The 15,012-nt window shown below is 44.7% G+C and overlaps 1 protein-coding gene across 3 annotated transcripts in view; it reads right to left on the reverse strand.

Annotated features, from left to right (window-relative positions):
- Positions 1-13,931, reverse strand: part of DAGLA (diacylglycerol lipase alpha) — a 121,044-nt gene extending 107,113 nt beyond the window's left edge. For 2 of the 3 annotated variants that reach the window (XM_082270117.1, XM_082270119.1), the window contains exon 1: positions 13,834-13,931. The gene's annotated coding sequence lies outside the window, so the exon portion shown is untranslated. The remainder of the gene's footprint in view (positions 1-13,833) is intronic. The other variant, XM_082270118.1, reaches the window with a different exon arrangement.
- Between the last annotated feature and the right edge of the window lie 1,081 nt (positions 13,932-15,012).

Consider the following 15,012-nt stretch of genomic DNA (forward strand, 5'->3'; position numbering starts at 1 on the left):
CCATATGCGAATCGCTGGGGGTGTCAATACAAAATTAATGACACCCCCAGATCAGTTCGCATATCGCAGTGCGAACTCACATGTTTGGACATGAATCGGATCGCATTGGTGTGAACATCCATGCGGTCTGATTCTGCTGCAGAGCCAAAAAAGGGTCCTGTGCGTGTTCTGTACGAATCCAATGCGAATTCAGCCATACAATCTGTATGGCTGAATTGGCATGGCAGGCATGGCATGTGATTTGCAGAGCAGTGCGTTCCTAATCACATGCAATGTCGGTCATCGCTATAGTGTGAACCGGGGCTTATAGAGAATTCACTCCACCTGCAATAGTGTGCACTGACACATGCTAAACAAACTGAAAATGTGTGCAGTATGCAGTATACAGTAACACCTATGCGTATGCATTTTTATGTACGTTGCTTTGCATTTTAATGCATTGGCATGCGTTATAATGTAGTGGTGCACCAAAATAAAAATCTTGGACCGAAACTTCAAGGTGCACTTGGCCAAAAACCAAAATGAACAGTTTTTTTTTTTTTTTAAACATTTCTTTTAAATCCAGTTAATGTGGCTGGTGTTTTTGCATTGAAGTCAATAGGGGGCATTTTTACACTGAAGTCTAGTGACATGATTTTGCATTGGAGTCAATAGGAGGCAGCATGCCATTATCGGCACTTTTTTTTTTTTTTTTCTATCAGCAATCCTTATTATAATGTTCATCCACTGATAAGCATTTTTAAGGTCTAAGGGCTCTTTCACACAGGCTTTGAAAATAGGCACTCTGATCACGTTTTTAAGGCTTCTCAAGCGCCTATCAATGCCACTCAAAATTGGGAAAATAGGTAGCAGATGGAGGTGTTCACATTGCAGCACTGATTCACATTGCAGTGAGGCAAAAATAACGCTGCCTGAAGAGTTTGGCAGGCTTTGATGCTTTGCAACTGCACCACAAGTGCGCTGTAAATGCACTGTAAATGCGCCTATGGCGTTTACAGTGCGTTTAAGGTGAAGTTGCAAATCATCAAAAGTGGTAATTTCTCATTTCAGTTTTGTACAAAATAAAAACCTGACACAACACGTATGCTTGTACAACACGGCCAAAACACTCATTACGGCGATAGGTGTGTTAATGTGCTTTAGGGCTGCTTTAGAATTATCACGCCCCTCTGAAAGAGCCCTTATTTCCTTTTACATCATTCCCAGTTCCCTGTTAGGCCCTATGCAGACGGGGCGGACTCTGCTAAGCGGATCTGCCTGCTCAGTGCAGGATCTGTCCGCTGATCCATGTTGAGCAGGCGGATGACAGGTCCATGTCCGCTCCGCTATACAGAGCAGACACAGACCGCTCTCCCCTATGGGGCAGTCGATGGAAACAGACTTCTTGTCCGTTTCCATCTAACTGTCATCCAACCCACTGGCCGCAGACGGAACGGTTCCCCATCTGTCTGTTTTTAGCAGACCGGATCGTTTTGGATGCCAGCGAGTGTCAGAGGACACATACCTGCTGACATCCGTTGCTCCATAGAGAGTTATGGATGGTCTGATCAGGTCAGCCTGAAAAACTGACAGAAGGACCTGATTAGTCCGCCAGTGTGAAAGCTGCCTTAAGCTGGATACACACTATACAATTTTCTTTAGATTTATTTAATTTAGATTTGCCAAAACCATATAATTTGAAGTTAAACCTAAACACTTTAAATTTGTATGCAATCAGGCCCTTGCACTACATAGTTGAAGGTAAATCTAAAGGGAATCTAACAACAAAAGTTGTATAGTGTGTATCCAGCGTTAAGGCTTGTACACACTATAAGAAAATGGGGCGAACATTTTCATCCAAAGAATTTTCGTACGATTTTCGTATAGTGTGTACAGAACTTTCTACAGACGATTCAGAATTTTCGCATTAAAATTCTGAAAGGGACAAACTCCAAACTTTTTCTCGTACGGGAAAAAAAGAACGATTTTCATTTAATGTGTACTGTATTCGCACGATTTTTGTACAAGGAAAATCAGAAAAGAAAGACTGCGCATGATCAGAAACAATAAACATTAAAAAAAAGCCTTTGTCGTATGAGAATTTTCTTTCATCGGTTTCTGATTTGCTGTAAAACGATGAGGAAAATCAGACAATCGTTTGCCAGATTTTCTTATAGTGTGTACCCCACTTAATGCTTAAAAAAAAAAATAATAATAATTTTCCACTTCAGTTGCGTGTGCATTGTTTAAAATGCGTAAGCGATGAATTTTAACACAACACACTGCACATGTATACAATGTTGTGGTGTGAAGGAAAACCACTGCTGCAGTGACCTGCATTAATCCAGGGTAGAAAATCACAGGTCAGTGGACATGGTGTGAATGAGCCCTAAGGCCCCTTACACATAGGCGGACCGTTCAGATCCGCCTGTTCGTTTTTTTGGCGGATCTGAGCGGTCCCCCCATGCATCTCTATGGGGCTTTGGATGTCAGCGGAGACATGTCCGCTAACATCCGATCCAATCCGATCAGTCAAATATGAATGGATGGAGACCCTATTTTCCATCCGTCCAGCGGATCGGATGAGAATGGACCTACGGTCCGTTCCCATCCGATTCCCCCATAGAGATGTATGGGGCTGTGACAGCTGTGTCTCTGCACACAGTGCAGAGAACAGCTGTCATTCTCCTGCTCAGTGGGGGATCGGCGGATCGATCCCCCGCTGAGAAAAGCGGAGTCCGTTTGACGGACTATATGTGTGAAAGAGCCCTAAAACTTGCAGGTTATCTGGACCTTTAAAGAACAATGAAAGGCCATACCAGCGACACCTGAACACCAAGAAGAGTCACAATGTTGGGAGGGGGCCCTGCTTCTTTTCTTCCTCTCACGCTCTGACAAGTATACTTGGCAGCCAAACAGGAATGTGGTATTGCAAGATCCGGTAAGCCACATGAAAATAGTGCGTCTCCTTGTGCCCACAACACTCTGAATGCCAGGGCAGAAAACCTAGGACCAGCTTTCTTATGGTCCCGTCACACAGCTGTCATCTGCCTTCATTTCAGATCAGTTTCCATTCATTGATACATTATTATTTTATAAGGCTCTATACACACTGGGCGTTCAGCTGCTGAACTGCAGCCTGTGAAACTCAATGCGACAACTGCTGTGTCTGGGTGGTACAAACCCTCAGGTCAGCATGCACCCAGGGACGCAAGTCTGCATTCTGGACATCTGTCCCTGCGTACATACCACCCTAAACATTTATTTGTCCAACTGCATCAGCTATCAGACTCACATAACGATCGACAGCTGCTGGCAGCGGGACTGGACAGGGCACCTGTGCCCTCCTTCCGCAGCTAACCGCAGCCGCAGGAGTCGCATAGACGGACACTAAACGCTCACTGTGCATGGGACCTTAGCTGTTTATTATTAAAATTAGGGCTGCACCAAAATCTCAACGGCCAAAACATATCAGCCGAAAATGGTGTTATCGGCATTTTGATGAGAAGACACATGCAATTTGCCGCGTATTTAACGGGTTGCAGACCACACGCTGCCTATATACCTTGGCAGTGTGGCTCTACCAGGCAAACCAACGTAGGGCTACGTCAGTCGCGCGCCTGCAGCTAGAGGGCAATCCTTCTATATAGGATCACAGGTCTCTATGGTCATTCCACAAGCCACTCCCCCCACAGTTAGAAACACGCCCCTAGGTACACATTTAAACCCTTGATCACCCACACTGTTAACCCCTTCCCTACCAGTGTCATTATTACAGTAACAACATATTTTTAGCACTGATTACTGTATTAATGTCACTGGTCCCCCCAAAAGTGTCAAAAATGTCAGTCAGGGGTCCGATCTGTCCGCCGCAATGTCGCAGTCCTGCAAAAAAAATTGCAGATCGCCGCCATTACTAGTAAAAAAAATAAATAAATAAAAATGACATAAATCTTTCCCACAGTTTGTAGACGCAATAACCTTTGCGCACACAAATCAAAATACGGTTATTGCGAATTTTTTTTCTTTTACCAAAAATATGTAGCAGAAAACAAATTGGCCTAAAATGTTAAAATATTTTGATTTTTAATTTTTTATTTTTTTTGGAAATGTTATATAGCAGAATGTGAAAAATATATTTTTTTTTTTTTCAGAATGGTCGCACTTTTTTGTTTATAGCGCAAAAAATAAAAATTGCACAGGTGATCAAATACCACCAAAAGAAAGCTCTATTTGTGGGAAAAAAAGGACATCAATGTTATTCAGGTACAGTGTCTCACGACCGCGCAATAGTCCATTAAAGCAACGCAGTACCGAATCGCAAAATATGGCCTGGTCAATAAGGGGGAAAATCTTCCGATGCAGAAGTGGTTAAGGTGCTTATGGTGTGTTTTTTATAGGTCATGTGACTCAAAAACTGCATCAAAAACATAACATGGGTGCGTTATTGATACGCTTTAAATGCATTTCAACGGGGAGGTGCGTTTTTTTAACTTATCAAAAATGCAGCAAGCAGGATTTTTAACACCACAACAGAAGCACAACGGACCAGTGTAAAGACATACATAGAATTTAAAGGAAAGCATTTTTTAGCTTTTCTTGTGCTAATGGCAGACAATAAATTCATATTTATTTTAATTCATGATATGAATTAAAAAGTTAAATATAGTACAATTATATAAAAAATGATATAAATTATATATAAAAAAAATATTTTTTTTTTTAAACTAATTTTTGGTTTTCGGCCAAGTGCATCTTGCATTTTCGGTTTCGGCACCAACATTTCCATTCGGTGCACCTCTAAAGTAAATTGTCATAGGTGATAAAAGCATAAACAAAACTTATGTTCCATGCCTAAAAACAAACGTAAACGGACAACTTCCGTTTATATTAATTTATATCCACATAAGCAAAAGCACTTGAATGGAAGCGAATGTAAACAGTCCCTTTACAGCTGCCTGCCAACATACAGTGTGGTTCAGTCTGGAGCTGTCGGAAAAACTGACAGATGGATCCAGACTGAATGCTTGTATAAAAGAGCCCTTAGGTCAATTGAAGAGGAGCACCTTGTAAATGACACATGCTATAACCTGCACAGCTCCGACATCAACTTCCTATTAACCAGCAATCACCTAACACGCCCGTCATGTGTAGCATCCCCTCCAGCAAAAGGAAAAGTACAACCATCTCCCAAACACACCTTTCTTCTTTTACTACAGAATTTACTTATCGGAGAACCTTCCCGAAAGCAAAATGATAGAAGGATTTCATCTGTTCCAATCGCTTTCTGGACTTTGTGCTGCGATAAAGTCCTTCGGTCGGTCATGTTTACAGATATAGAAACTTTAAGCCTAGATTCACACTAGAATGCAGTGTGAGAAACCTGAAATCCGTACGCGCTTCCCGCACTGCATTCAAAATGCATTGCCCTTGCGATCTGCAGTAAGTGTCAGTGCAATATTAACAGCACCCCAAATGCAGTGTGTTTGCCTGCACCAAATCACATGGTACAAAATGACCATGCGATCCGGTTGCAGTGAGGTTCCAAAAATGGGGCATGAAATACTTAATGTGATGCAGACCAATTGGAGCCCATTTAAAGTTCCAATCGCACCGCATTGAATCTCATTTGAATTGCCCAAGAATTCAGGGCAGTTCCTGTGTGATTTATATGTGGCTCATAGTGTGAACTGAGGCTAAAGCCTCGTACACGCGATCAGATTATTGAACGATCGGTCGTCCATTTTTTATTGCATGCTAGTCTGATGTGGAAAGTGAAGAGGTTATTTTCATACGAAAATTCCCGTACGACAGAATTCAACTTCAGAAGTGATTCTTGTGTTGAATTGTTTTGTATGTGTTCTTTCCTTTCTGAGCATGCCTAGTCATGCTCTTACGATTTATTTCGAACAAAAACTGTACTAATTAAACGAAAATCGGACGTTGTGTTGACGTATGATAAAAATTTTATAGCCCGCACATCCAGATTTTGTCATCCGAAAATTCGTAATTGGCTGTCGAAAGCACTATACTAACAATCCGAAAATCGGTAGATCGTTCGTCGTCCTGTGTACGGGCCTTTAGTGCCGGTTCACACTTGTGCGATGCGGGAACGCTGCGAATATGCAGCGTGTTCCCGTATCGCATCCGCACATCTGGCAGTTCACACTGCCATATGCGATACGCTCAGTATCGATCAATATGACCATATGACTAGGGTACAGATCAATATGATCATATGACTAGGGTACAGATCAGCATGACCATATGACTAGGGTACAGATCAGCATGACCATATGACTAGGGCACAGATCAATATGACCATAGGACTAGGGCACAGATCAATATGACCATATGACTAGGGTACAGATCAGTATGACCATATGACTAGGGTACAGATCAGCATGACCATATGACTAGGGTACAGATCAGTATGACCATATGACTAGGGTACAGATCAGTATGACCATATGACTAGGGTACAGATCAGTATGACCATATGACTAGGGTACAGATCAGTATGACCATATGACTAGGGTACAGATCAGTAAGACCATATGACTAGGGCACAGATCAGTATGACCATATGACTAGGGTACAGATCAGTATGACCATATGACTAGGGTACAGATCAGTATGACCATATGACTAGGGTACAGATCGGTAAGACCATATGACTAGGGTACAGATCGGTATGACCATATGACTAGGGTACAGATCGGTATGACCATATGACTAGGGTACAGATCGGTATGACCATATGACTAGGGTACAGATCGGTATGACCATATGACTAGGGTACAGATCGGTATGACCATATGACTAGGGTACAGATCAGTATGACCATATGACTAGGGTACAGATCAGTATGACCATATGACTAGGGTACAGATCAGTATGACCATATGACTAGAGTACAGATCAGTATGACCATATGACTAGGGTACAGATCAGTATGACCATATGACTAGGGTACAGATCAGTATGACCATATGACTAGGGTACAGATCAGTAAGACCATATGACTAGGGTACAGATCGGTATGACCATATGACTAGGGTACAGATCGGTATGACCATATGACTAGGGCACAGATCAGTATGACCATATGACTAGGGTACAGATCAATATGACCATATGACTAGGGTACAGATCAGTATGACCATATGACTAGGGCACAGATCGATATGCCCATATGACTAGGGTACAGATCAATATGACCATATGACTAGGGCACAGATCAGTATGACCATATGACTAGGGCACAGATCAGTATGACCATATGACTAGGGTACAGATCAGTATGACTATATGACTAGGGTACAGATCAGTATGACCATATGACTAGGGTACAGATCAGTATGACCATATGACTAGGGTACAGATCGACATGCCCATATGACTAGGGTACAGATCAATATGACCATATGACTAGGGTACAGATCAATATGACCATATGACTAGGGCACAGATCGATATGCCCATATGACTAGGGCACAGATCAATATGACCATATGACTAGGGCACAGATCAGTATGACCATATGACTAGGGCACAGATCAGTATGACCATATGACTAGGGTACAGATCAGTATGACCATATGACTAGGGCACAGATCAGTATGACTATATGACTAGGGTACAGATCAGTATGACCATATGACTAGGGTACAGATCAGTATGACCATATGACTAGGGTACAGATCGACATGCCCATATGACTAGGGTACAGATCAATATGACCATATGACTAGGGCACAGATCAGTATGACCATATGACTAGGGCACAGATCAGTATGACCATATGACTAGGGCACAGATCAGTATGACCATATGACTAGGGTACAGATCAGTATGACCATATGACTAGGGTACAGATCAGTATGACCATATGACTAGGGCACAGATCAGTATGACCATATGACTAGGGCACAGATCAGTATGACCATATGACTAGGGTACAGATCAATATGACCATATGACTAGGGTACAGATCAGTATGACCATATGACTAGGGCACAGATCGATATGCCCATATGACTAGGGTACAGATCAATATGACCATATGACTAGGGCACAGATCAGTATGACCATATGACTAGGGCACAGATCAGTATGACCATATGACTAGGGTACAGATCAGTATGACCATATGACTAGGGTACAGATCAGTATGACCATATGACTAGGGTACAGATCAGTATGACCATATGACTAGGGTACAGATCGACATGCCCATATGACTAGGGTACAGATCAATATGACCATATGACTAGGGTACAGATCAATATGACCATATGACTAGGGCACAGATCGATATGCCCATATGACTAGGGCACAGATCAATATGACCATATGACTAGGGCACAGATCAGTATGACCATATGACTAGGGCACAGATCAGTATGACCATATGACTAGGGTACAGATCAGTATGACCATATGACTAGGGCACAGATCAGTATGACTATATGACTAGGGTACAGATCAGTATGACTATATGACTAGGGTACAGATCAGTATGACCATATGACTAGGGTACAGATCAGTATGACCATATGACTAGGGTACAGATCGACATGCCCATATGACTAGGGTACAGATCAATATGACCATATGACTAGGGCACAGATCAGTATGACCATATGACTAGGGCACAGATCAGTATGACCATATGACTAGGGTACAGATCAGTATGACCATATGACTAGGGTACAGATCAGTATGACCATATGACTAGGGTACAGATCAGTATGACCATATGACTAGGGTACAGATCGACATGCCCATATGACTAGGGTACAGATCAATATGACCATATGACTAGGGCACAGATCAGTATGACCATATGACTAGGGCACAGATCAGTATGACCATATGACTAGGGCACAGATCGGTATGACCATATGACTAGTGTACAGATCAGTATGACCATATGACTAGGGTACAGATCAGTATGACCATATGACTAGGGTACAGATCGATATGCCCATATGACTAGGGTACAGATCAATATGACCATATGACTAGGGTACAGATCAATATGACCATATGAATTAGGCCCCTTTCACACTTGTGCGACTTGTCCTGCGACTTGGGACTGAAAAGGTCATACAAGTGTGAAAGGGGCCCTAAGCCTAAAGGGAGTTGAATTTCTGTAAAATGCTCCATCATTTTAACCTACTGAGGCCCCTTGGAATGCACTAAATTTTGAAATAACCCTTTAAATCACTAAATGAAGTTAACAGTTGCCAATAAGCACCACATGGTACGGCCCATGGGATGGAGAATTGTGATCAGAATAATATCTCCTATAATCAGTTTATGCAGAGCTGTGATTAATAAAACAGACAATGCTGGGTGAGAAGAGCTTAGGCTCACACACACTGGGCGCTTAGCCCGCTGCATAATGCTCTGGCGATTATCTGTGGCTGGAGGGCACAGGCACACCAGCCAGGCCTGCTCTATGAGAGTCTGACAGATGACGGGGCTGGGCGGTGCACCTGTATCTACATTTAGGGCAAAATGCATCCAGAGATGAATGCCTGGAACACAAGCAGTCCACGTTGCAGGCATTCATCCCTGGGTGCACATTGCCCTTTTTGGTGGTACTGCTAAGTGCGCTGCCAGCTGTCACCTTCAACCTATTTATATCTGCAGCATTCATTCAAATAATACCTGGTGATCCTGCCATGAAGATCCTCCTTCAGGTGCTTCCTGTCAATGGGTGGCACTGAATCTGTCCCCACTTCACATTTAGCTTCTTTCATTGTCACCCTGTCACACAGACAGTACAAATGGCCATGCCAACGCACATTACCCAGGCACGGTCCACCATAGTTACCATCAGGAGGAATACCATGCTGCCCTCACCAGACTACATATAGACAGGAAAGGGTTTATTTACTAAAGCTGGAGTGTGCCAAATCAGGCTGCCAGGTTTTAGCCTCCGTTCACATTGACTGCGGCTTTGAAATCGTGCCACTTCATCTGATATCGCATGATTTCAAAGCCACATGTCAGTGCGACTCCAGGTGCAACTTGGAAGACATCTGTGCGGCTTGGTGCACAGATGTCTATGCTAGGCGCACCTGAAATCGCCAAAAGCAGTGCAGGAACTACTTTTTCAAAGCGGTGCAGCACCGCAAAGTCGGAATCTCACCGATTTGAACAGAATAATTGCAGGCAATAGGCTGCAACTTGTTATGTCATTTATGTCGAATCGCATGACAAGTCGCTCCAATGTGAATGAGGGCTTATTGCCAAGGCTTAATTGAACCAGAGGGTAGAAGCCGACTGATATCTATGTAGAACTCAGCCCTCGTTCACATTGAGCTGATTTGATATGAGATTTCAAATCCTTCACTATGCGATGTGATTCGACATTACAAATCGCAAGCCAAATCGGAGCCTATTGCCGGCTACATGCGATTTCAAATCCCTTAGAATGCGATGCAATTTGACAGCAATGCCACTGCCTGAATCGGTGCAACGCCAACTTTGCGGCACTACACCGATTCCAAAAAGTAGTTCCTGCACTACTTTTGGTGACTTGGGGGCCATTTCAAGTGCCATCTGCATATGAACCCGCATAGATGTCCGTGAAATCGCCTTCAAACTCGCACTGAAATGCAGGTTTGAAATAGTGAGTTCAGCTCAACTCGCACCAGTACTAAACCCGCATTTAGTGTGAACGAGGGCTGAGTCTGATTTTGCATTCTCCACCTTTAGTATATAAACCCTGAAGTGTCTGCTTTAAATTAGCAACAATAAGATACAGCAAATACATTTAAAAAATATATATATATTTTTTTTAATGGAAAGAAGGATGAGAGCACCACTCATCTATTTATAGTCCAGGAGGTCTTTACTGTATGTGACAAGAATTCAGGAGAAAAAGCCAACACGTTTCTGGGTTCAGAGATCCCCTTCATCAGGGATTAGATGCAATGATACAAGTTGTCACTCAAGTATTCCCTGATGAAGGGGGATTTGTGAACCTGAAACGTGTTGGATTTTTCTTTTTTTCTTTTTCTTTGGCTGAATTCTTCTCATGTACAATAAAATCTATAAACAATCACACTTCTTCATCCCTCGCTCCAGGGACCCCCCTGAGCGTACCTCAAGTGACAGAGATCCTCCTCTCCCCACTCCCAACATGGAGCAGACAGAGTCCTGAGCGCAGTCCCTGGCTTTTCCTTTACCCAGTACTCTACTCAATGCCAACTATTTATGTTCCACTGTGTTTTACCAGCACTAAGGCTGGGTTTAGGGCTAATTCACATCAGCTGCTGTGTTATAATAGTGCAAGAATGGCGAACCTTGGCACCCCAGATGTTTTGGAACTACATTTCCCATGATGCTCATGCACTCTGCAGTGTTGGGAAATGCAGTTCCAAAACATCTGGGGTGCCAAGGTTTGCCATCACTGACATAGTGGCTGCTTGCAGTGGGATCACTCTAGTGCCAGTGCACTGATCATGGCGAATCGCAAAGTTTACTTTTTATTTTAAACCAACTTTAATGAAATGTCACACAGAGACATTAAGTTGTATTGGCTGCCGTGCAAAGATACGGTGTTGAAACAAAGTATGGCCTGTGTGAACCGGGCACACAGGAGACAAAGAAGAGCATTTTGCCGTGTCTTGCGCTGGGACAGCTGCCTAATGCAGTTCCATGGCATCTGGTGTGAACGGACCCTTACACTTTCAGTTGGAGAGGTGATAAAAAAAAAAAAACAACATGTGGTTGAGCCTCTTTTTTTTTTTACCACTCCCTCTTACACTGCAAAAGCAATGAACAGGGGTATACACATGCTGTGGCAATAATTACCCCCCTTCAAATCAACTGAATGGGTCTGCATGGCAACTGTCCTGCAATTGTCCTTGCTGCACACTGGTGCGGGTTTTAAGCAGGTTGACATAATACCTCCTCGCAGCCTGACAAACGCTCTCTGAAAAGCGATCCACCTTGGATCACTCTTTAGATGACAACACCCTGTTTTTCAGTTCACAAAACGTATAAAAGAAGCCCATCTTTCTAGCTGTGTTTCAGGTAACACCTTTATTTAGGTATTTTACCCATTCAATACAAGGCACTTTCACCCCCTTCCTGCCCTGGCCAATTTTCAGCTTTCAGTGCTGTCACATTTTGAATGATAATTGCACGGTCACACAACACTGTACCCAAACAAAATTTTTAACATTATTTTTCTACAAACAGAGCTTTCTTTCGGTGGTATTTGATCACCTCTGGGGTTTTTCTTTTTTGCTAAACATATAAAAGGTTTTTCTTTATGTTAAAGATTTTGTAAATAAGTACGTTTTCTCCTGCACTGACAAGTACTAATGAGGCTGCACTGAGGGGCACTGATGAGGTGGCACTGATCTGCAGCACTGATAGGCGGTACTGATATGCAACATTGATGGGCACTGATAGGCAGCCCTTATGGGCATTCATAGGCAGCACTAATGGACAATTATAGGTGGCACTGATGGGCAATGATGGGCGGCACTAATAGGCAGCACTGGTGAGGCACTGATAAGCATTACTAATGGGCACTCATTGGAATCTCTATTAGGCACTGATTGGCATCCCTGGTGGCCACAAGTTGGCATCCCCAGTGGCATGGGTTGACATCCCTGGTGGGCTCTAGTGATTGGTCACAGCTGATCACATGGTAAAGAGCCTACGTCATAGGCACTTTACCGGGTATCGGAGATGCGGTGTGTCAGAGTGACACACCGCACCACCGATCGCCGCTCTGCTTGCCCTCTCGCGGCTTATGCTGCTGGACGTCATATGACGGCCAGTCAGGATAACTTAAGCACATTGCGGCCATCATTCTGCTATATGGTGGGCGGGAAGTGGTTAAAGCGGAACTAAACCTGCCCATTTAACAGTTTCAAATAACAGTAACATTCTCAGGAAATACCAGGAATGCCGTCACATTTGCCTGAATTCTCAACCACACTGTCAAACCTTTAAATGGCGGGAGCCATAACGGATGACAGGTGCAGCACCATGGCAGCTGAAAATCAGAGAGGCCAAAGATGGCCGCTTCCCTGGCTGGAAAGGATAGGAGGGTTTAGTTCCACTTTAAAGTGAAACTTCAGGGCAAAGTTAAAAATGGGCGGACCGGCAGGAATTTGAATGCAGAAGAGGCAAGCCTCGTCTCATCTGCACTAAAGCGGTTGTAAATCTCAGACATGAAACATGAGCAAAGCAGATCACAACTCCGCCTCATCCATTCACAGAGCTCTGTGAGAGTGAGAAGACTACAAGTCCCATCCGCCACCATGGAGCAGGTGGTAAGGTCACCTCCTTGGTCATCCAATCATATTTCCTCCAATCTCACACCTCAGTACCAACCTGCGGCTGGAGGAATAGTCTGCACACTGCACCCGCCATCCACTGATCACAGATGCAATGCTCTGCAGGCTCCAGACTAAACACACATTTCTATGAAGCGGGATGGGGACATTGATGACATTTTCTATACTAAATGCAGATGATAGGTAGAAATATGAGGACTGATCGCCTGTACATGGCTGCTGATATAGATGGAGGACCATCCCTGGACTATGTGCAGAACTCACAGCAATCATCCCATCCATCATCACACACACCATAGACAAGGTACAGCAGCAATATGCTCATCCCGGGGATGTCAGGGTGACAGCTGTCATCGGGGCACACACAGGTGACACGCGCTGGGTATAGTGATGATGTCATCAGTCAGCGATGATGTCACCAGTCAGCGGTGTGCACAGCTGTCCAGCTCTCCCTGTATAGAAAGGAAGCTCCGAGCTTTAGGGGCTCCTCCTGCACACTTCCCCCCCAGGTCCCTCTCACCTCTCGGGGGCTCCATGCCACCTACTCCCTCTCTTCTTCTTTCCGTGAACCCGGCGCAGCAGCACGTCCGCACCGGGGCGGGATCTGGCGTCACTTCCGGAACCTCCTCTGGCACCGGCGGTAACCATGGTAACTGCGCGGCCGGCGTGACGGAGCCGGGGAATCTCAGTGACACCTTATCAGGAGGATGGAGGAGCTCCCCGCTCTCATCGCACCGGATCGCCTGGGAAAGGAGGGGGATTCCTGAGCAAAGTCAGCGGATGGAGACAGCCCGGGGCCGAACAACCCATGCCTAGTCCGGGTCTACATGGGTGCCGATCCATGGAAGAACGAACGATGCAGCCTAGACCGAGTACAGACTGGACGATCAGCACCGATTTACTAAAACTGGAGAGCTCTGCATACAAACCAATCAGCTTCCAGGTTTTTTTTTTTTAATAAAAGCTAAAGCCCTGGATCACAGCGGTGCGGCTTTGTAATCGCGTGATTCCAAAGTGCTGATTTCATTGCAGCTTGCGACCTCATTTAACCACTTGCCGATCAGCCGCGGTCAATATACAGCGGCAGGTTCCTGCGAATCGCCGTACCTGTATGGCGGTTTGCGGGAGCAATCCTGGGGGCGCGCACACCCCCATTCGCCAGCGGAGAAGCTGATTCACGGCGCCAGCGCCCGCAATTGCCGCCGGACGCCCGTGATCGCTCCCTGTGCAGAGAAAACGGCGGTCTGCTGTTATAAACATGGCAGACCGTTGTTCTCTCATTATAGGGATCCTCTGTGCCTCCTATTTAGGATCACAGGTCTCTGTGTTGATTCCATAAGCCCATCCCCCCAAAGTTAGAAAACCGCCAGCAGTACATATGGGACAGAGCAGGTCGGCTCTGTTCCACGAAACGTCATACCTGTACGTCACTTAGTGGGGGAGGGCACACGTGCCCATTCGCCACAGGGGAAGCTGATCAGTGGGTCCTGGCGCCGCGATCGCTCCCTGTGGAGACAGGATGGCGGTCTACCATTGTGAACCCATCGTCGTTCTGTCAGTTATGAACACAGGAATCCTGTGTTCCTCTTATTTAGGAACACAGGTCCCTGTGTTCATGCAGCAAGCCCATCCCCCCCCCCCCCCAGTTAGAATGCACCCCCTAGGGCAGTGATGGCGAACCTTGGCACTCCAGATGTTT

The sequence above is a fragment of the Pelophylax lessonae genome (genome assembly GCF_965119305.1).
Source record: "Pelophylax lessonae genome assembly, chromosome: 10".
Classification (NCBI taxonomy): Eukaryota; Metazoa; Chordata; class Amphibia; order Anura; family Ranidae; genus Pelophylax; species Pelophylax lessonae.